Source organism: Protopterus annectens, chromosome 4.part0, assembly GCF_019279795.1.
Source record: "Protopterus annectens isolate FY-2018-M chromosome 4.part0, PAN1.0, whole genome shotgun sequence".
Classification (NCBI taxonomy): Eukaryota; Metazoa; Chordata; order Ceratodontiformes; family Protopteridae; genus Protopterus; species Protopterus annectens.
The window spans coordinates 572282030-572306246 of record NC_056733.1 but is presented as its reverse complement, the minus strand read 5'-3'; positions in this window follow the sequence as shown (position 1 = coordinate 572306246).

Below are 24217 nucleotides of genomic sequence, written 5' to 3'. Positions count from 1 at the left end.
ATTTTATGGTTGCTATGGTTGCCAAACAAACCCCGAATTGTCTTAAATAAACATTTACCAAATTGGGAAGATGGAGGAATCAATTTACCTGATATTGAGATATATATGATGTCCTCTGCTGTTAAAAATATAACCCTATGGTTAAATGATCACTACAAACCTATATGGAAACAATTACATGAACAGGTCTATATTGTACTTAATCATAACAACATATAAAATCATTTAACTATAATACCATTTCCTTTAGTTTGGATGTTAAAAGATTATCTAGAAGGTAAAAATAAAAATAATAAACTCACATCCAAATATATGAATATCACACTAACAACATTTAAAACATACATAAGCAAAGTACCAAATATTAATTCATGGTTCTTTCTGACCTTTCCTATAGCTTTCACACCCACTATCCTTGATACATTCCAAATTCAGAAAATTAATATCCTTAAGATAAGCTCAATAAGCTACAGGCATCAGCTGGTAGAACAAGACAAAATATTAACTAAAGATCAGATAATCAGAAAATGCAATATAAATAATGACTCATGGCTACTTCTGCAAAATCTAAGGCAATACCTTATAAATAGAATTGGACAAATGCAAGATACAGTTAGACATACTGTCCCAAAGTTTATTGTATATATTATTATAATTAATAATCAACCTTATCAAGGTGCTGGATATCTATCTAAAATTTACAAAATAATTAAAACAACAAAAATATACCAAACAGACACCTACTGGAATGATTATACACAAATAAACAATCACCCTCCTAACGAAAAGGAAAAAAAGATTATTTTAAAATATTCTAAGAAGTCATCATTATCAATAAACATGCAGTTATTCACTTGGAGATTTTTGAATAGAAGTTTTTATACACCACATAAAGTATCTAAGATGTATGCTAGTGAAGATCTATGTTGGAGATGTCAGACTAAAACAAGAGCTGACTGGCAACACATTTTTCATGAATGTAACTGTCTTACTTTGTATTGGAATAATAGTAATTATATTTTTTCAGACTGTTTTTAATGATAATTATCAATTATCAAAATCTATGATTTTATTCAACTCTCCTGTTCCAGATTGTGTGCCAAAAAAAGATTTTAAAATCTTATGGACTTTAATGGCAGCAGCTCGCAAAATCATCACCATTCACTGGAAAAGTGAGACTCCTCCTACATTTAATGAATTTAAAAATTTAGCTAGAACAGTTGGACAAATGGAAATATCTACACTGAAGAACAGAACTACCAGACCTACATCCTTATACAACTCTTGGATGAAAATACTAGAAATAATTAACAAAATGGACAAAGATATATGAACTTATATATCATTCTTCATGTTACACTTTAAACTTATTTATAGCTTTCTTCTTAACAGACACCAATGTATATAGTTATATAATCTTTTTAAAGTTTATAGGTTTTACAATTGTATATATATCATTTTCTTTTTTGATTTCATGTAATATTTGACAAATTATCAATAAAAAAAACAAAAAAAAAAAACAAAAAACAATGGTGGATGCACTCCAGCACAATGGACCACTCTGTAGATGAGAAAATAATCACTAGGACTGATAAATCCAAAGATGTATACTTTTAATTTAAGCACAACACACAGGCTTTTCGTCGGTTTCGCTACCAACTTCTTCAGAAATGGAAACAGAGTCACACAATACATACAAACTGTGAAGGGAATAAACTCAGTGTATTTTTATTTTTCATTTTTTACTTTTTATTATTTTTTATTTATTTTTTACAACATATGTATTGTGAACATTTTTTCAGAGACACTTCCCTAATTGTACATGTTGTTTTACAGTGCAGGTGATCTGTCTGAGTGTATTCCCATAGCCCGTCAGTATTATATCAGTTGGATACAGCGCAATAAACATTTTGGCATATTAGACTAATTGTTTTACTTGACAATATGCACTGGTCAGAACTGTTGTAACTTGTTTTGTGTTTACATGGACAGAACTAAGCGATACGATTTGTGTTTACTCCCAATTTGGTTTAGGGTCGATCGTTTTTTTTAGCCGATACATCTCTAATTTTTATTTATTTTTTATTTCTTAATTTTCATGTTCATGGGTGAAAACAGTTGATAACAACTTATATCGTACACTGAGTTTATTCCCACAGCCTGCTAGCATTATATTAGTTGGATACGGTGCAGCAGGCATTTTGGCACATTAGATTAATTGTCTTACTTGATAATATGCATTGGTCAGAACTGTTGTAACTTGTTTTTGTGTTTATATGGGAAGAACTAAGTGACATGATTTGTGTTTGCTCTTAACTTGGTTCAGGATCGTTCATTTTTTCAGCCGATGTGTCTCTAATTCATATTTTTTATGTTCATGTGTGAAATGTTCATTTGATTATTCATTGGACACTCGCTTAATGTGAGCCTTCAATTTTATATTATGGGGGGACTTTCAACTTCACAGTTTTCAGGTGTATCTTATTTGAAAAGGGTAAATTGTTTATTTTAATCCAGTATATTTTTATGTGGGTTTGTTTGTGGTCTTGCAGCATTTGGAGAACATGTGACATTTTTTAATCCAGTATTTATTGTAGTTTGTATTGTGTGATGCTGTTTCCGTTTCTGAAGAAGTTGGTAGCGATACCGACGAAAAGCCTGTGTGTTGTGCTTAAATTAAAAGTATACATCTTTGGATTTATCGGTCCTAGTGATTATTTTCTCATCTACAGAGTGGTTCGTTGTGCTGGAGTGCATCCACCTTTGTTTTTTTCAATGTGGAAAAAAGATACCCAGACAGTTGCAATAGTAGGAGCAATATGTCTAATAAAAAAAATCTACAGTCATATGCAGATATACTACCAATACATGTAACTCCATATGAACTGGAGAAAGAACCAGTTCTGGACACATTGCAGGTGCTGCAAAGAGTGCTTTTGGCTAACATCAAAGACTGGAACAATACTAATTTAATAAACTTTAATTATACCCTGCTTTAGGAATAGGATCCATTCCCATCATGGCATTAGAAACCCAAAAGGAGAAATTAAACTTAGAGTAGTATGTATGTAAAAAGAAAACTATCGCTGACAAAGCAGTAGAAGTAGAATGTATTCAAGGTGATAAGAAGCAGTGTTACACAGAAATAAAAATGGTGATTCATCACTTGCTGTCATCCTCATTTTATCACATGATAATAGGCAAAGCCAATCTGTCAAACTTTAAAAGCTGTAGAGGCAGTGGGAAAGAGGTACTTATTTTGATAAACCACCGTATCTATAGTGTAAGAAAGGGAATTATCAGGTGAATAAGTCAACACATGTGCCTCCTCCTAATCCAGGAACAAGAGATGAGATAACCATAAGATGCATTTATTAGAGTATACAAAACCAATAAAGGTCAAGATGTGTTGTTAGAAAGCCCTACAAATACTAAAATTTGGTTACAAATACAAAGAGAGGAACCTCCTATAATTAAAGAAATATGTCAATTACATCTCTAACAGAATCAGTAGAAGGAAAGAACCTTCACACTAAAGTATTGCAAGTGGGAAGTGTTCCAAAACAGGGAGTAGAAGAAGTGCCATTGCATCCTGAAAAAGTTGCAAAGCAGGGAACTGAAGTTGTTAGCAGAATGAAAGATATGGGAACACTTACTGAGATGTTCTACTCATAATAAATGAAGCTAAGAAGTACAAAAAATGTACCAGTTGAGATGAATTCTAAACTTTCTGTGAAGCTTAAGCAGAGATCCACAGAAATGTAGAATTCTAAACAACAGGTAGGTGTTAAGAGGGAGAAATGTAACAATAAGACATATTTAACCAGGGTAGTTAAAGAGGGAGGAGCAATACCTGTCCAGAGTTCTAATCCCACTTCTATCAGTGTTTGATAGAAGTGTTAAAATAAGGGAATTGTCAAAGTAACAGGTGTATATATAAGTAAGGAAAAAGTAAAAACTGAAGATAGATTCTTTGCAGTGCAACAGCAACCTAGAGAAGAGTTAAAAATCAAGAGGGGGATGTTCAGTCACTCTGAGTTAGAGGTTCATCCACATATAGAAGACACGAAAATGGAACAAAGCTGTGTATACCAAGGGACAAAATTAGCTTGAACGCAGTATAATGATATTCTTAATTAGCCAAAATATGGGGATTCTAAGCAAAAAGAAGTGGGTACTATGCATCAGGTTCATAATGAAAGGGAACAAGAAAAAATAAATAAAACAGAGATAAATAAAAGTAAGGAATATTGGTATGAGCTGCTTTTAGTAGAGGTGTTAGACACTGAAACCCCAGTGTCTGTATTCATAGTGAAGGAAGCAATACATTCAATCCTATAAGAGGCTAGCCTTTAATAAACCTCAGAAATAGCTGACCTTCATGTAAGCCAGTTACACTTTAAGAAGTCACAGTGGGAAGATTACACTTTAGTAACAGCAAAAGAAAAAATATTTGGGTTGCAAGGAAGAAGTTGAGCAAAATTGTCCAACTTCTTATCCATGCCTTGAATGACAAAACAAGATATCATACAGAGTAAGTAAGGACAGAGAGGAAGTGGTATGGCCACATTTGGTCCCTATGACTTTTGGAAACCCAGTGATAAAATTATCATGTAGCTATATGCTAAGGGGATATTTTGGCACAGACAAGATAAATGCATGGTTCCTAGCATAGTTTTACTAGCCTGGAATAATAAAAGAAATGAACAAATTTTGTGTTGGATGCCTTGTATGTCAAAATATAGTCCTTTATCTGCACTTTAAAATCATATGATTACAGTGGTTTCCACAGAGGTACTATTTGAAAATGTTGGAGCCATTGGTAAAATCCAGATAAGGATTTCAATACCCTTTTGTTATTTTGTAATATGTAATTAAATACCCCAAAACTATCGCATTACATAAAGCCAATGCTAAATATAAAGCAAAGGTGCTAGTTTTATTATTTTATTTATATATTTATTATATTTGTATTACCAGGTAAGTGAAATGGTCAACAGACCCTTTAAAGCCATGACCTGGCTCATTGAATTGAAAAGAAATTACACTGTCAAAGAATACAGTCTGAGAATCACAGCAAATATTTATATACAAGCAAATATACTTAGTACAACAATTGTCATAAGAAGGCATGAACAAAGGAAATCACATGATAGCATAATAGTGTGAAACAACATTTTCCAGAGTAGAAATGCCAAGGAAAATACTCACTGTTCAATAGATCCCCTTTATGTTAAAAAAAATGTACCAACTCTACCATTGCTTTAAGATCAAGCAACTAAAAACCTCAGTGTAACTTCTCCAGATGAATGAGCTGGTCAAGTGTTTAAATCAAATGCTGAAGTCCATGCTGAGAAATGTTATTGTTGAAATGGCAAAAAGTGGACCAGTTCCTCAATTCATACCACACTTTCAATTTGGAGAGCCATATTTACCAATTACAGCACATTGTGCCATTTCATGATCTGGTGCATCTTATACTTGAGTACCAAAATAAATATGCTAATAGTGCAGTAAAAATCGAATAGCAACCAAATGATTGCAATCTCCAACCCTTTGCTCCTGGAGTGACTGCCTCCTTTATCCAACCATTGCTATGCCTATGCTAGTTGTCAGAGAGGTGCCACAAGCCAAGACTGAGTTCAGTCCTTTTGAATTACTATATATCACGCATCCTTGGGAACTATTAGATTTTGCCAGGGAAACTTAGAAAGAAGAGAAAACCTCATTTAGAAGTGTTTTACAGTACTATACCTGCTTAGAAGACAAGCTGGATGTAGTGATACAAGGACTATGGAATTTAAAGTTGGAAACCAAGTGTTGGTGTGATCCGTATAGCAGAAAACATGTGTTAAGCTAAATGGCAGTATCCATTCAAAGTATCAGAAAAACAAATGAGCTGAAGTACAGGATTAGATAGACAGGTACAAGAAGACCAGAATCAATTTACCATATCAGCCTTTTCAAACCATGGAAGGAAGTATAAACTTTGGGTCTATATTACCACATCGAAAAAGCCATTAATCGAATGGCTTTATAACTGAAAATGCTGATAAAAGAACTATGTATTGTGAGATCATGGTACAGTGAAGATTGGAAAATTTGCCTTTTCCTCACTGTGGTGCGAGCTCAGAGTTGGTATATATAGTTATCGTGGGGGGTGTGGGGTGTGCAACAAGTTCTATTAACCACATTTTCGGTTATAACGACGTTCGATTAATGGCCTTTTCGATGTGGTAATATAAACCCTAAACTTTGGTAGTTGTTTTAACAGCAGAGGTTAATGAAACTGATAAAGAAGAAACAACTCATCCCTACAACTCAGACAGATGATACACAATCAAAGTGACAGAAACATGGAATAAAGGAATATCTGTTCAAGGATGTCTTTTCAAATCTCTTTGGGAGAACAAATTTGATTTAACAACATATTGAAACTATTCCAGCAGAGAAGGTTAATATAAAGCCTTATAGAATAGCAGAATCATAGAGACAGGAAGGGCATGAGGAAATAAAAAAAATATTTAAGATGGAAGTAACAGTGGAATAGATGTGTGTGTGTGTGTGTGTGTGTGTGTGTGTGTGTGTGTGTGTGTGTGTGTGTGTGTGTGTGTGTGTGTGTATGCATCCCAATCTAATATTGAGAAGTTCTCCTATAGAAGATTAAGCTATTTTGATGAGAAATGTTTTGATATAATACAGATATTAAAATGACAAATTTATTTTTTCCATGTACTGTTAAGCTGGTAAATAGTAACTTATTAGAAATTAAATTTTAGTCCATTTAAGTATTGTGTTTATTTGTCATTAATAAATATTTTCTAATGTTTTTCCAAAACCTAAAAATCATAGCTCTGGAGTGCAGTGACAAATGTGGTTTGACTCTGAAACTCTAGTGCACATGATCTAACTGAAACTTCAAAACTTTTTTTGATTTCTTAATTAGAAATTTTGCTATAGCTCCCCAAACTATGATTTGCAATGTTGTACAAGATTTCCATTTCTACAGCTGCTTTGTTTGATAGCATGATAGTGTATGGTAGAACATTCACACTGTAGGAAATGAACTTACCAGCTTACTTAACAACCTAAAATCTAATATGATAGAGTCTCTGCTGCAAAACCTGTAGGACTACTCACCATAGATATTTGAACCACACAGTCCTTAGAACTTTTCCAAGCTTAATGTGCCTCTCCCCTATCCCACACTGCATAGCTTATTCTTACCCTTCCAGCTCTTTCCTGTTACAGAAGAAACTTGCTCCCTTAAATAGCCCCAGGCTGTTTTTTTTTTTTGGCAAACTGATTTTTTTCCTTTGGTTGTTTTAACTATCGATTAGAGATTTAGGTTAGTGTAATTGTTTTCAAATGTAAGCATTTTTTCTTGAAATTTGATAATTTTGTATGCTTTAAACTTCACTGGTGTGTATGCATTAGTGACTCATAGTTTTCACAAAAATACCATCAAGGAGACCATTAAAGAGCATAGTTCAATTACTCCAAAACACTATCTGGCTAAGTGTCCTGCTCAGTTACACAGTAGGCGAAGGACCACTCAGGGAATTGAACCCTGGATTACAGGAAGCAGCTCATAGCCTTAGTCCTGTGCACTAACTGCCAGTCATATCTACATCATTACTTTTTTATTTGTAGGTTAGGGCTCACTAGTGGCTTAGGGGAACTAGGGTCACATGCAGCATGTACTTATGCACCTGACACTTTAAGTCATAGGGCCAGATTCATTAACGCCTACACAAAGTGTGCATGATCTTGATTCAGAAACATTCCTACCACATTTTTTTCTGCTTTCTAATCACTCAGAAAGATTAAACTAAGTGTACATGTAGTCTACACTTTGTGTTAACCTTTATGAATCCCCCCTAATATTTAATGCTGCAAGAAAATCAGTAAGAAAACTAAAATTAAGAGGAAGAAGGTGTGAGTTATGCTTGTACTGTCTGTTCACTCAGAACAGTGTACACTTAATGTAGGCATTAATAAACCCCAGGTGTGCTTCATTACTCATGTCTGAATATTCAGGAATGTGGGGTTTAACAGAAAATTTGCTGAATTTTGATTGACGAAGAGGACATATATCAAACCAAGGAGCCATCAAGGAAGGTCCTTTCAAAGAACATCTGATCTTATACTATATGAACAAATATATTTCTTTCCAAACATTAGTAGGGGATGCAAATTAGATATCCAAGTCCTAAATGTTCAAGGTCTGATTTAAGCTCACATTTATAGATAATTGCATTATGTTATGAAATGAGCATTGAACCAAGATAGAAAGTTATGTAAAGGAGTATTAGAAATGAACAGAATATTTAAATCAATAGACTGTGGATATGTAATGTAATCTATAAGATTTATAAAAGTACTTTGAGTAGTCAATTTACTTCTTTCAAACTGAAGCAATATCCGGATGTCAGGCTTTCAACAAGAGATCAAAGAAAATACAGGAAATATAATGCAGTAACAATAAGCAATAAACAATAGTTATAATGGTCTCCCTGAATCCCTGCCACACAGCCTATTGATTGAAGACATTACTTGTTCTGCGGGAACTTTGATCAGACAGACTGTACTTGGCAGCTGTTCCTCAGTTTGATGTGAAAATGGATTATGACTCAAAAATCCTTTTACACAAGATCAGTAGCTAGCAATACCCTGATTTTTTCCAAAAGAAGGAAAGAAATAGTAGATCATTCCTTTTGAAATAGCAAGTAGGTCAGCTCTTTCCTTTTGTATATAGATAGTTCATGACAGATATGAACCTTCCATATTATTGTTATACCTACAATATATACATAATGCATTATATGGAATAATGCAGTGATTAGCAATGCACCTGCTGTCAGCCATGAATATCTTAAAAAGAAAATATACAGAAAGTTATAAAACTGTATAAACTGCACGTCAGTTGTATATCATGGAATTGTGTGACTTGCAAGCTTGCTCTACTGTGTATACATGTACTATATCTTGTGGAGATCTGAGATCACACAAAAAAGTAATATATTCAAAATAGCCATTAGGTAAGTTGTTCCATGTTGTAAGATTAGATATTTTGTGCTGTATTGATTAAGAATCCTGGCAGACAGTTTGATGTTAAGTAATATAAAACAGTGTACATTTCAAGAGTTCTTGTACATTTAAAATTTTCTTAAATTGTTCTTATTTCTGTAGCTGTAGATCCCCTGTCAGGTCATTATCCTGTTTTGTCAGAAATCTCTTAGTCAATTCAAGGCTGCACTTTTCTCTTTAATAAATAGTTTGTTTTACTGACTTTGTATAGTTTGGAATACCAAAAAAAAAATATTGCAAGTTCTTACATTATGAGATCACCTACTCTAATAGGCAGAGTAAATATTCATATCATGAGTTCTCCATCATGAGACTACCTACTCCAAAAGGCAGAATTGTTGTTTTTCTTTCGGCTTTTCCTGGTTAGGGGTCGCCACAGTGGAACTCTGGTCCACTAATGATTGGCAGTAGATTTTTTTATGGGTGCTGAGGTGCCAGCTCGATGCCCAACCTTCAACGAAGGCACGTCCATTCTACGCATGTCTTTCGAATGACACTCAACCGCGGGGAGGACATGCAGACTCCACACAGAAGGCGCTCCAGCCGAGAATCGAACGGGAGAACCTCTTGCTGTGAGGCAACAATGCTACCACTGCACCACAGCGGCTTCTACTCCAATAGGCAGAATAAATATTCATATCACAAGTTCTCACATTACAAGACTGCCTTCTCCAACAGGCAGAGTAAATATTCATATCCCAAGTTCTCACATTACGAGACTGCCTTCTCCAATAGGCAGAGTAAATATTCATATCACAAGTTCTCACATTATGAGACCACCTACTCCAATAGGCAGAGTAAATATTCATATCACAAGTTCTCACATTATGAGACCACCTACTCCAATAGGCAGAGTAAATATTCATATCACAGGTTCTCACATTATGGGACTGTCTTCTCCAATAGGCAGAGTAAATATTCATATCACAAGTTCTCACATTATGAGACCACCTACTCCAATAGGCAGAGTAAATATTCATATCACAAGTTCTCACATTATGAGACCACCTACTCCAATAGGCAGAGTAAATATTCATATCACAAGTTCTCACATTACAAGACTGCCTTCTCCAATAGGCAGAGTAAATATTCATATCACAAGTTCTCACATTATGAGACCACCTACTCCAATAGGCAGAGTAAATATTCATATCACAAGTTCTCACATTATGAGACCACCTACTCCAATAGGCAGACTAAATATTCATATCACAAGTTCTTACATTATGAGACTGCCTTCTCCAATAGGCAGAGTAAATATTCATATCACAAGTTCTCACATTATGAGACCACCTACTCCAATAGGCAGAGTAAATATTCATATCACAAGTTCTCACATTATGAGACCACCTACTCCAAAAGGCAGAGTAAATATTCATATCACAAGTTCTCGCATTATGAGACCACCTACTCCAATAGGCAGAGTAAATATTCATATCACAATGCTGTGGTGACTCATAAACAAGAAAAAGAATAATTACTGCAGGAGTGGGGAGGGGGATGCTTTGATCCTTACTCAAAGCAGTCATTTTAAAACTACTTTTGATGCTATCTGATAAGACGGTCTCACAATAGTGGGATTTTCAGTAATTTTCTTAGAATATCCACAGTAGAACTGCATCAGCTTGTGAGAACACCAGCTCAGACTGGACAATGATCAATGCCCCCATTTCACAGTGAGAATGCACAGAGCTCCAAGAAGAACATGCCAATCAACAGTAGCTACTCTAGCTTGACATATTCTTTTGCCACATCCCCATAATGTGACAGCTAAATCTATACATTTTTAACACCTCCCTCCACAGTAATAGGCACACACACACACACACACACACACACACACACACACACACACACACACACACACACACACACACACACGCACACACGCACACACACACACGCACCCACACACACACAGACACAGTCATAAAAGGAGGGAGGGAGAGAATGAGACAGTGAGCAAAATTGTCTCTATTGATATACATTTTCTGTATTAAGATCCCTTCACATTACCTCTGGTTAATAAGTGCATTCTTAAATTTTAACCATATCACAGATGATAAATCTCATTTTTTATGTTATATCATTACTCTTGATCACTCAAACTCATGATTGGACTGGTCTGTGCTTGTACTGACAATGACAAAATACATCTGTCTTCCCTTACACCAATAAATGATCTCATTCTTAGACCCTGTCCCTATAAATACATCTGTTATCCACTTCCACCAAAGAATGAACTCATTTTTAGATCCTATCCCTCTACATACATCTTTTTTCCCCTTCCACCAATGAATGAACTCATTCTTAGACCCTGTCCCTATAAATACATCTGCCTTCCCCTTCCACCAATGAATGACCTCATTCTTAGACCCTATCCCTATAAATACATCTGCCTTCCCCTTCCACCAATGAATCACCTCATTCTTAGACCCTACCCCCATCAGCAGTGAATCAGATCAGTCTTCAGAGGTGTATACGAGGCTAATGGCCCTAGAACCTTTACAAGCCTAGCCCATAGGATTACCTTGGCATCATGCCACCAGTGCTTAATTTCCAGTGTCTCTGTCGAGTAGAGCCACTGGAGTGATCCCTGGGGTGAATTTTCTATTTCCCATCCACTCAGCAAGATTTCTCTTGAAGAGGGCCAGTGAGGTGTTCTGTTTGACATGTATTGGAAGTCTATTCCATAGCATGGGCAGTCTCTGGGTTATGAACCTATACCTCCAGAATGTTCTGTTGATTGTGGTAATGAGGTTGAGGTCTCTGGAGTGTGTGGTTCAGAGAGACTGGGATTTCTTTAGATGTAGCATTTCTAACAGAGCTGGGTCAGACATGGCTTTGTAAGTCAAGCAGAGATCGCCTCTAATAATAGCTACCAACTTGCAATTGTTTGCGAACTTTGTCAGCCAGAATCCGTTCTTGTTGGCCTGGACTTCAGAGAAGTAGATACCAAACAGGAGAGGACCCAGGGCCGAACCCTGTGGGACTTCACTCGTGACTGGTAGGCAGTCTGACTTGGAGTCAGCTACTTTCACACTGTGGGTTCTATCTGTGAGTCAGTTTGCAACCCACCTAGTGATATAAGGGTTGATGCCTAGCTTAGTGAGTTTTTCTATGATTCCTGTGTGGGGAATGGTATCAAAGGCCTTGGCCAGAACAAGGTAGGCTGTATGAACCACCTTGCCTTCATCCACAGCTCTGGTGACTGAGTCAAAGAAGTTGAGCAGGTTGAGCAGGCATAATCTACTCTTCATAAAACCAAACTGTGTGGGATCCAGAGTTTGGAGATTCCCTATATCCTTGTTTATTAGGTCCATGATGATGCGTTCCATAGCTTTTGCATATCAGATTCATCAGGCTAATGGGGCGATAGTTCCCAGGGTCTGTAGTTGTGCCTCCTTTGTGGAGAGGGATGACTGTAGCAGTGCGTGATTCGGTAGGGACAAAGCCTGAGGTAAGGCTGTGATTGAACAGGGCACACACGTGAGTTGCCAGTTCACTCTGTAGTTCATGTAGAACACAGCCAGGGATGTCAGGTCCCATAGAAGCTGTATTCTTGGTCTTGGACAGTGCTGTTTAACCTGTGCAGCAGTAATTATGGGTGCCTGGCAGTCTACCGGTATTGTGACTGGTCCTTTGGGGGGGTGAGAGGGGTAAAGTTGGCACTGAATCTGTCAGCCAGTATATTGGCAATATCTGTTGGTTCAGTATAGCAGGTACCATTGTGCAGTAGCTCAGAGCAAACCTGGGTATTGTCGTGGAGATTCTTTACATAACTATAGAAGGCCTTGTGGTTGTCTTTACTATCTGCTGCAATTCTGTTTTCATAGCTAGCTTTAGAGGATTTGATGAGCGATCTCAACTTTTTGTTGAGGCTGATAAAGGAGTTTTTCCAGTCTTAGGACTTCACCTTATTCTGCATCAGTTTCCTCCTTCTGTTGTAGAGTTTGTTTATGGCAGGGGACCACCAGATTGGCTTCATTTTTTTTTTGGAAGAGAGCATCTTGGTACTATTGCGTACGGTGAGATCCATGCATTTGTGTATGTGTTCATACAGTGCATTGGTGTATGATTTGGTGGTCATGCAACTATTCTCCATTTGCATGGGTGCCATGAAGTTAGCCACCTCTGTTTTCAGGAGCCCAAAGTTAGCTTTGGAGAAGTTTTTCATGATCGTTACCTTTGCGGGGGTGGTGGGAAGGATGTCAATTTCCAAGGTGATTAGTTTGTGGTTAAATCTAACCAGGGAAGAGCTGACTATTGGTATAGTGCAACAGTCGCCCATGTGAGTAAAGACCAGGTCAAGGATGTTGCTACATCTAGTGAGGGTTAGAATGAGCTGGTCCAGGGCATTGGAATTAATAAATTCCAAGAAACATTGGGCAAGTGTATTGGTACATGAGTAGTTTTCACAGTTAATGGAGAGGTAGTTGAAGTCGCCCAGTCTGAGTGTGCTAGGTTGGACACTAATATTCTCCAGGGTGCTTAGGAATGTGGAGTCTGAGTCTTGGGACGTTGGGGATCTATAGCAGGCTACAACCTGAATTGCTGTCTTACCCAATGTTAACTGCACCAGAAGTATTACTGATGCGTTATGTTGGGCTACCAGTCTGGAGGTGTGCGTATCCTTTATGAATAAGGAAATGCCACCACTTTTGGAGCTTCGGTCCAAGTTCTAGGGCCAAAAGGTGTGGAATGAGTTATAGCCTGGTAGTGCAGGGGTGCTTTCTGCTGCCTTGAACCAGGTCTCTGTTACAGCACAAATGTCAATGTTCTCCATTTTAAGGAGTGCTTTGAGTGTGTGCATTTTGAGATTTAGACTTCTAGCATTGAGCAGCATGATCCTCAGATTGCATTAGTTTGTAGCTCTTACAGTTGTAATTTGGTCTTTGGAACACCACCTAAAAAGGGCACTATAGGGGTGGCAAGAGCCTTGGCCAGTATCCAGAAGCCCAGGGGTGACAGATGCAGGCCATCTCTGGCAAAGCATTGAGGTCTGTCAATCATGTCATCCCAGGCAGGCAGACAGATACTGGATCCCCTTAGAATGACACCAGAAACTTAGCCAATTGTTGAAATCAATCATTTTCTATTTGTACTGTGGTATCATTCTGAGTGATGATAACATGCTGCTCAGGGCTAGGGTCATACCCACCTGGGCTACATAATCCAAGAGCTCCTCCATGTCTCTTTTCATGTAGTCCAGGGAGGTATGTCTCAGGTCATTCACACCCACATGTACAATGACAGAGTCATATTTCTACCTGTTGTTGAGAGGCCTGAGTGTGTGCATTATGTGGCAGATCCTGGCATCTGACAAGCAGCTGACTGCTACTTTCTCGTTATTCAACCTAGTGAGTTGGACATCAGTGTGCCTCACTATCGAGTCAGCTATGACTAGTGTGTTGGGCATGCTGTTTTGCCTTAGGGGCTTTGGTTGAGTGGCAAACTGTTTAGGAGAGTTATGTATCTTGTGATTAGTGTTGTGTTGTGTGGTTCAGAGCATTTCTGCCTTGGAGGTCTCTGCTGTTTGGGTAGATTTTTATTGAGAGCCTCTGCGAAGGTGGGTGTGTGGTTTGTGTTTTTATGTGAAGGCAGTGTTGGTGTGTGTTCTGGAGGGCTATGTTTTCCTTGTGGTGTGGTGCAAGTGTTGACCTTCTTCTCTTGACTAGCTATTTCGGTCTTGGCTGGAGAGTGCATGGCTTCCAGTTTGGATATATAAGTGCATCTCTCACAAGTCTGAGTGTTGGGAGGTAAGAGGAGAGGGTTGTCAGTGTACATGAGGCAGTTGTTACATTGCCTCAGGATGCCCAAGTTTACCAGGTTAATAGGAGAAACACAGGGAACTGACCTTTAGACATGCCTGGAAGGGTATTAATAATAAGTACTGGAGCTGTTTCCTTGTAGAACATTTAGTGCTGGTAGCACTTTTGTGTGCTACAATAATTGCTACAAGAAGTCTGGTTAAGTGCTAGACTAATAAGCTAGTAAACATGCAGGAAAGGAGAGAACTAGCAGATCTAAGGGAAAAATTGAAGAGTAGACTATTTGGCACTGCTCAGAAGCTTACAAGCAGTCCTGGATACAGCAAAGCTGTATCTGTACTAGACTAGTTACAGGAAAGGTGGGAAACAAATGCAAACACTGGCTTTTAAACCAGAAAGTTGAAAGAGATGGATAAACTGCCCAAACAACCAATAAACTACAATTTCTGGGCCAGAAACCACTCCTCTTGTGGTAGATAGGCTACCTAGTGCTTACCACTCCCACTGATAAGCTAGAAGGATTGCCTCCTACACAGAAAGGCTTGGGGGGCTCAGAAGCTTACAAACAGTCCTGGATACAGCAAATATGTATCTGGACTAGACTAGTTACAGGAAAGGCAGGAAACAAGCGCAAACGTGGGCCTTTAAACCAGAAAGTTGAAAGAGATGGAAAGTCTGCTCAAACAGCCAATAAACTACTATTTCTGGTCCAGAAACTACTGCTCTTGTGGTAGATGGGCTACCTAGTGCTTACCACTCCCACTGATAAGCTAGAAGGCTTTCCTCCTACACAGAAAGGCTTGGGGGGCTCAGAAGCTTACAAACAGTCCTGGATACAGCAAATCTGTATCTGGACTAGACTAGTTATAGGAAAGGCAGGAAACAAGCTTAGAATTGTTTTGGTGTTACTCTTTCCACCAATGACTGAGATGATTCTTAGACTCTTATAAAGCCAGTCCACCAAAAAAAGGTTTCAATCTTAGGCTCTTCCTTTATAAACTCTTACTGCTAATGTTTAAGCTCACGGTTAAAATCTTGCCCTACTGTGAACTATAGTTCACCCTGACACGCACTCATGGTCTAATAATAATAATAATAATAATAATAATAATAATAAAAGAATCTGCATAACCATAATGGCCTTCACTTTGAAAGTCATTTCTGTTTTATTTGGTATTCCAGAGATTCAAAAGCAGGTGAAAGGAATAAAAGCAACACATGCAACAAGTATGCATTTTTATAGTTAATTAGAGTACATAGATACAAAAGTTCCCGATCATATTACATATGCATTGTGTGTCAGTATGAATTTTGTACCCTTAGTGGTATACACTAAGTATTGGACAGGCATACACAATTGCTCATTGAACACTGGAAGCAGGTAGACTTGGAAATCAATGTGCATGTTGCAGTCCTTTATATTGCATTTCTTCACTGGTGGGCTCTGAGAGGTGATAAAAAGATAGGTTTCATAAAGGACTGAACATGTATATTCTAATGTATATATGTATGTGTGTGTGTGTGTGTGTGTGTGTGTGTGTGTGTATATATATATATATATATATATATATATATATATATATATATATATATATATATATATATAGAGTCTATAAAAAATTGTGCACGTCAACTTTCCATATTTTCACAGACTATCCAGACATTTGTCACATATATTTGTTCTGTCCCTCATAACATTTGTGGTTTTCAGGAAAATCATCGAGGGTTGAAGTCATTAAATAATGACAGACACAATTTTCAGATTCCATATCCTTTAGAAAATGCATGCCAATTCAAAACTTTTTATTCTAGCAATTTTATGTTTAAAAGAGCAATATTTAAAATCTGTCCCTATTTTTGGGCATTTGCTCCCCCCCACATTAATTTTGCCTTTTTTCCAGATTTCTTGTGCTAAGAGGTTGAGAGGTATGATAATTATGCAATTTATACTAAATTTCTCCACATTCATTTTGAATGAAATACATTAATATGTTACCCTGGTTTGATTATTTAAGCCAAATTCAGAATACAGAGTTCTTTAATTTGACTGTCAAGTTCCCTTACCCACTGTGTAAGGGATTTTTCTGTCTGTACTTCATTTTATAATAGAACCAATTCTGAGCTTGTACATTCTCAGGACTGGCTATAAGTCATTGATGAAATATATTTTGTTGAAACAGAACTTAATGAAATGTAAAACATATGTTTACTAATATTCTTTATATGCAAAAACATGCAAGCAAAACCTGTTTAAAATTGTAATTGAAATATGAGTTTAGATGGGCACATGGTTACCTTGAATACGACTGCCAAGACTTAGGCTGACCTGCAGAGACCTATCCAATCATTCAGTCATATGGTGATTACTCAGTTAATACATTTCAGGGTCACAGTATATCTAGAGCCTATCCTGACACTTATTGGATGCAAAGCAGAGAAAGCAATCCTGGGCTGGTTGCCACTCAGATATAGGACATGGATGTGCATACATGTTTATACACAGCTGCCTTCACATATTGCCCATGGTATGTGCACTCATTGGCAGTTATCAGGATCACCAATTCACATACAGCACAGTGATAAGATGTGGAAAGAAACAAGATTGCCTGGTGCAAACCATTGTGGACATGCAGCTTTTGCATATAAAGTATGCTGGACAAAATTCAAACCAGAGAACCAAGCACTGTAAGGCATCAACATTATCTTTTGCACCTGTGTGTTTAGATACAGTGATATATTCAAACAGTTTGCAAAAAGATGAAAATCTGACCTTCCCCAGAAACCCTTCCACTAAAACAAAGATACTCTGTACCCAAAACGTGTTACCTCAAAACATAGTCATTGAATGGGATAAGCAGGGCGATGGAGTTCTGATTAAAAAAAAAAGAAATTCCATTTTTATAAGATGAAATCTAAGAATTATCCCCATGATTTTTAATTGTAATTTCTGCTCATTACTGTGATTTCATTATAATTTTCATCTGTATCAGTATATATTGAACAGGTAAACAGATTCTAAGCACAGAATATTGAATAATACAAACAACCAACAATACAAATAATAAATATGAGCAGAAATGCATCTTGTACTGAATTGGTTCTCTGGCCTACATTACCAAATTCCATTAAAATGCTAGGATTTTGCAATTCTCAGATAGTAAAAAACATGACGTATTGGTATTTTTCTTGACAAAAAATAAAATCAGTGTGTTTGAGGATAGACATACATTCAGCATTACAACACTCCATCTTATTTATACTGGATCCACACCTGGCACTACTGGGGCGGAAGGAGGCTATAGCAGCAAAAGAGGAATATAGCAGCCAATAGTTTTACATCTACTGACTCTCTACCTCTACTACATGGCTTTATCCAGGCAATGATATTTCACTGGTGAAAATATGTCAACGAAAGTAATGTATACCTCTGAATTCTCCAGAATTTCACAGAATGCCTCCTATTTTTGGTCTGTTCCTCATACAAGTTTTTTTAGCAAATTCCTGGGGACTGAAGTCTCCAAATAATGACAAATATTTGAGTTTCAGACTTCATATCCATCAGAAAATGTAAACTAGCAATGCACCTGTTATTATACCAACTTTCTAAGAGCAATATATAAAATGCGTCCCCAATTTTTGACCTTTGTCCAGATTTTATGTGCTAAGAAGTTGAGATCTATGAAGCCATGTCAAATGATTTTCAGTCTATAATATACCATTTCTACTCCCATTTAGAGGATAACATTTTGTATGATTATTATGGTGTGATGCAGTTATAATGCCCAATATAAAAAGTCACATAGAGAATGCCTTATTTAAGCCTTTGGCACAACTAGTGGAATGCTTAAGATTAGATCCTCAAACCCATCCTTAGGATTCTGACACCTGTCAGGTGAAATATATGCAGTATGCAGACATTCTTCCCATTTTTTCAAATACCAGTATAAGTAAGAAAATGCTTTACTCTACCCCTAGAAACTCTTTGATGTTAGCATGCGATACATGAATCTATGCATCCAAGTAAAAGTACATTGATACCAAAAGCCAACAGCAGATCCCCTACAACTGTGTGTCAGGTAATATGTCAATATGTCAAAGACATACAAAATGCTTCCATCATGGTAACATACTGATTTTGACTGTGTCTTGTACCCCACAAATGCTCTGCCCTTCTCTGTAAATGTTAATTTTGCTGCTGTACAGTGCTGCTCTGTTTATGCAAACTATAATGGCTATGTCAGTCATGGATTTAGCTTCACTGTGAACTTGATATTAAAGTATTTATTCCTTGCACTTTAAAGAATGGCTGAAGCAAATATACTGGATGTGTCTAAAGTAGTTGACCTTTGTTGATTTACCCGCATTTACTTTCAGTTGAATCTGGTGTTCCAGTATGCAAAGCTTCTTTTTTGAGAACTGCATAGACATAGGGTAGATGCTCACAGTAAAAGACTGAATGAGCCAGAAAAACTGGATGTCTGATTGGCTCCTTGTTAAAAAAAAAAAGCTGCAAGAAAGCCAATTAGCCATTAGACATTGTGATCTTGGCTGCCCCAATCAGGTAACTCACCAGACCACCACAGCAAAGGTAATATTAAAATAATTCTGCACGAACAGAGACTGAGTTAACATTTCAAATAAATTATCAAATGTGGGCAGGGCTTTAACACACATGCGTGTCCATTTGGAAAGCTATAAGAACAGAAAATTACGATTCACAATTTTGTATCATTTGTGATTTTTGAAGCTGCTTCATACACAGAAAGCCAGACCACATGATAAATATACTAGTGGCAACAATCATTTAAAAAAAGAGAATGCACATCTAACATTGCCCTTTCTCTTAAGCAAAAATAAATTACCTTGTGGGGTATAGTTTTGCAATACAGTTCACTAAAGTCTACCCCCGGGATTCATGAAGCTCGGCGCAAGGACGGCATTAGCCTTGCGCCCACTGTGCGGCATAGAGATGTCACAGCAGCACCACATGCATATACATGAAGGCACTCTGCCGCAATGTCCACATGCATAGGAAATGTGCGCGAGTGCAGGGGTCGTGTCTAAGCGCTGCACAGAGGCTTGAACATGTCAGCTGCAGATGCGCAACCTAAAATGCTGACTAGTACAGTCTGCCTCTAATAATAATCACAACCATATTGGTACAAAAGATATGTAGTGTACGATATGTGTTCTGTTGACTGTGCCATGGGCGATCAACCAGAGAAGGACTGGATGGTGTGTGTGTTATATGGGTGTGGGGGTGACTGGTAATGTAATAATTCGGCAAGGGGAGACTGGGTCGGATGCACAATAGGTGAACTGGAGGTGTACGAGGGAGCAGTGGGTGAATCAGAAAGAAAACCAAAGAACAAACATTCACATCCACAATACAACCTGACAGGCCATACTGTAGAACACAATCTCACAAACATATGAACATTAAAATGTGCGATACACATGTACAGAAACGTTACCGGCTCACACCCACATAATGGTCTGGCCTGAACTGAGCCATCCAACCCAAACACACCTGGATACATAATTGAATACCCATCATCCCCTCCACAGCACACCACCTCCTTCCTGAACATCCACCAAAACCACCTATACTCAGGCTGCTAGCTTGGCGCAGCTATATCTGCACATAGTGACCCCTACTCATATCTAGTAGGCAGTCTCAGGATTGCAAACTATTTATCCCTTGCATGTATAACCCTACCTCATTTTCGTAAAGACATAAGAATCGAGGTCATTGGTCCCCACAATTTTTGGATATCCCTCATGGGATAAGTATCTGTTCTAAACATTAGACTTGGTGTCACGACATGATGTCCAGTCCTGTAGACATCTGAACACAAGTTGTATGAGCAGTAGTTGTCCACAGCCCTGCTCAGCCTCCAGCCGGTCCTGCAGAACCTACAACCCGGGATTAAACACTTGGCCATGATGCACGTTTCCCCACATGCATTATCGGGAATATATACCTTTCACATTCGCATAGTGGCAGTCGGATATAGGGAGATTAGGGTGCTTTAAAGCAGACGTAAGTAGGGTTATCACCTGTCCCACTTTGCGAGGGACATTCCCTTTTTGGGCAGTTGAATGGCAAATGTCCTGAGATTGTAGGAAATAATTATGTCCCATATTTCATGTAACAGTTGCATAAAATAGTTATTTCTGTATGTAAAATACTTAAATGTTACAAGAAACAGAATAAGCAACTAAACTGCTACAAGAATAAGCTTTCATTTAGGCAAAAAAAGTAAAGTTCTAACCTTTGTACTGACCGTGGGTTTGTGTTGGCCTGTAAATTCTGATGTGTGCCCCAAAAACGCCCCACTTTGGCCATTTGAAAAGGTGGCAACCCTAGATGTAAGCGGGTATGCAAGTGTGTATGCATGACGGTAAGTGGCAGTGATTCAACGGTATGGGAAATACATGTAGGTGTATTTGCATGTGTATGTACAGACCAATATTACATATATATATATATATATATATATATATATATATATATATATATATATATATATATATATATATATATATATATATATATATATATATATATATATATATATATATATACATATATCTATACATATAGATATGAAGAATGAACATGGTCACAATAGCAGATGAATGTGAAGGGAAACAGCAGCGGAACCCCCTGTAATATTTAGTGCTGTTATATCAGGTTGGCCAATGAGCCTTGCTAGGAGTGGCAACTGCTTGGCCAACACAATGAGCTAATGTCCTGCTGTAAGTACAAGGTTGTCCAGTGTTTGTCATTCTGGGATGACATGACTGACAGTAGACAGGCCTTTGACATATATCACATGCATCCATGATTCAAGGGAGTGGGGATAATACCCAAGTCATATTCGCCCATATAGTGCCTTTCCAAGGCAAATGTCCTAAACACAGGATAACACCCTGACACCTAGAGGACAACTGCATTGTATGCTTATGTTAACCAGTGCTAGATGTGTAGCGTCCATAATCACAGCTGCTCACTGTAGATCCAACAATGTGGAGTACTGACATCTGTGCAGTGAGAAACACCCGGCTGAAGGCTCTGTAGTGTACAATAGCACTACCACCATATACCTCAGAACCAGACATGTGGGCCATAACACAGGTACCAGGTGGTGGTGTCCCCACATACATAGAGGCAACTCACAGGTACTGACCGGTACCCCGACGAAAGGCATCACAGATGAGTCAGGTGCAGGACAATGTCAAATGCTGCATTCTAGGATGTAAACCTCAGACACCACCATGCCCTCGGACCAATAACACACATCCATGCATGTTGTAGGACATATAGGAGTACACCACCATGTGACCCTCGACCAGTGGACTGTGCCAAGATCTACATCAACTGTAGAGAGTATCCATGTACTGACACAGTTGCATCATGTGTTATGCAATGCAATGATACCACTGTCTATAACCAGGTCAGCTGTACACATACCAGGGGCCCTCGGTTATTTATAGCATTAGCAGATGACTATTGCTGTACACCAGTACACACCCTCATGTTTGAATATGACATATATGTACCTGCCCTGGATATGTACATGCCACACACACACAACATACATGTAAATAGCATAGCTGTTGTTGTCCTTTGTGCAGGCAGGTGGCTACAGCCATTACACACATGCACATGGAATGTAGGTCCATGGCTGCCGAATGTTAACAGTACATAAGGTTTGATATCACTATTGACAGAGGAAACATTCCCTCTGCACCGGTCACCCATTACACCTATCATATCATACAACAGTCCATGTGTCATGTATGTCATTACACATGTCCACCAATTGCAATGCCTACAAACATGCCCAAATGACAGGATTGTAAGATCTACACACATGTACATGTAGTGATGTGCATTCAGATACCATGCGTGTGCAGTTACTGATGTATGCAGGTGACGTGTATCTTAGTACATCATGCAGTTGCAATACAGCCTCAACATTGCCAACTGTATATGGTGATATGCTGAATGTACGGAAAGATGTACCTCACGTATCTACAGATGTGTGAAAATAACTAAGTGGTGGGGCATCTTTGCAGATGGATGTTTGCTGAGGACAGCTCACAGGTGTGTCACAAGCAGTCCTACAATAACCTGTGTAACCAGTAAGCAATGGTTTTGTTAATTGAAGGACATAACACACAACATAGACAGCGGTCAGGGTGACACCAAAGGTAAATCACTTGACACCTGAAACAGTTAAAACCTCCCATGTGCATATATCAGCACTGTTGCCAAAGGAAGCGTCAGTACTGCTGTAAGTCTGTCATACATATCATGAGCTAGGCAGGTGTTTGATTCACAGTACTGGCATGTGTGGTTGCGTGTGTGTCCATATATGTCACATATGGTGGGGAATACATCTCAGTTGTTATTCACTCTCATGTACACTAGTGTAGACATCTGTACAGACTGCAATGCGGAAAGCAGGACATAGGCAGGGGTGTGTATCTCACACATGTGAAGTATCTGTATGTGCATGACATAGGTGTATTCAATAGTGAATGCCACTGTGTGTGTGTGTGTGTGTGTGTGTGTGTGTGTGTGTGTGTGTGTATGTATGGCTGTCTGGTCCCTGGAGTGAGGATGTATGTTACCATACTGAACTGATAAGACCCCTCCCCCATCCAGGTCATGCAGTCTACTATCCGTGATGATGCCCCCGATCTTAGGCCATACTGACTACCTGTACATGTGTATTCTCTGTGGCGCATTATGTAGGTGCACAGTACTGTAATGATGATTTGCACATAGGCAGGGGTCCTCACCTCAACAGTAGAAACTGTGTGTGAGTGCGTGTTACTGTGTCAGTGAATCCATGAGTGTATGGGTGTGTTACTGTGTCACTGAATACATGTGTGTCAATACCTGAGTGTGTGGGGGGTGCAGTTGTGTGTTGGCATCCTGTCATGGGAACATGTATTACTGCTTCCCAATGAGGCATCACACTTTCCACTGGCTTCTACCCTTGTAATCAGCTAGACTGCTCTCTTACCTCATCACTCCATGCAACTGTACCTGTGATGTCACCCAGTATGGATGTCATGTCTGTAGCCACAATAGCTTAATACACAGCTATCATGCTCTTGGATCAGTAGATGTGTTTGGAACATGGGACATTGTCACTGTTATGTGGCAGCTACAAGGTGCATGCTGGTATAGTCATACATACCTGTGAGTAGTCCACATTGACATTTGGGACACTAACTGTAAACACTGACATCCACCAGCACGTGCAATTAGACCTAAAGAAGGAAAGCAGAACATCATGACCAACATGCAATTACTGTTGTTACGCAAGACACATACT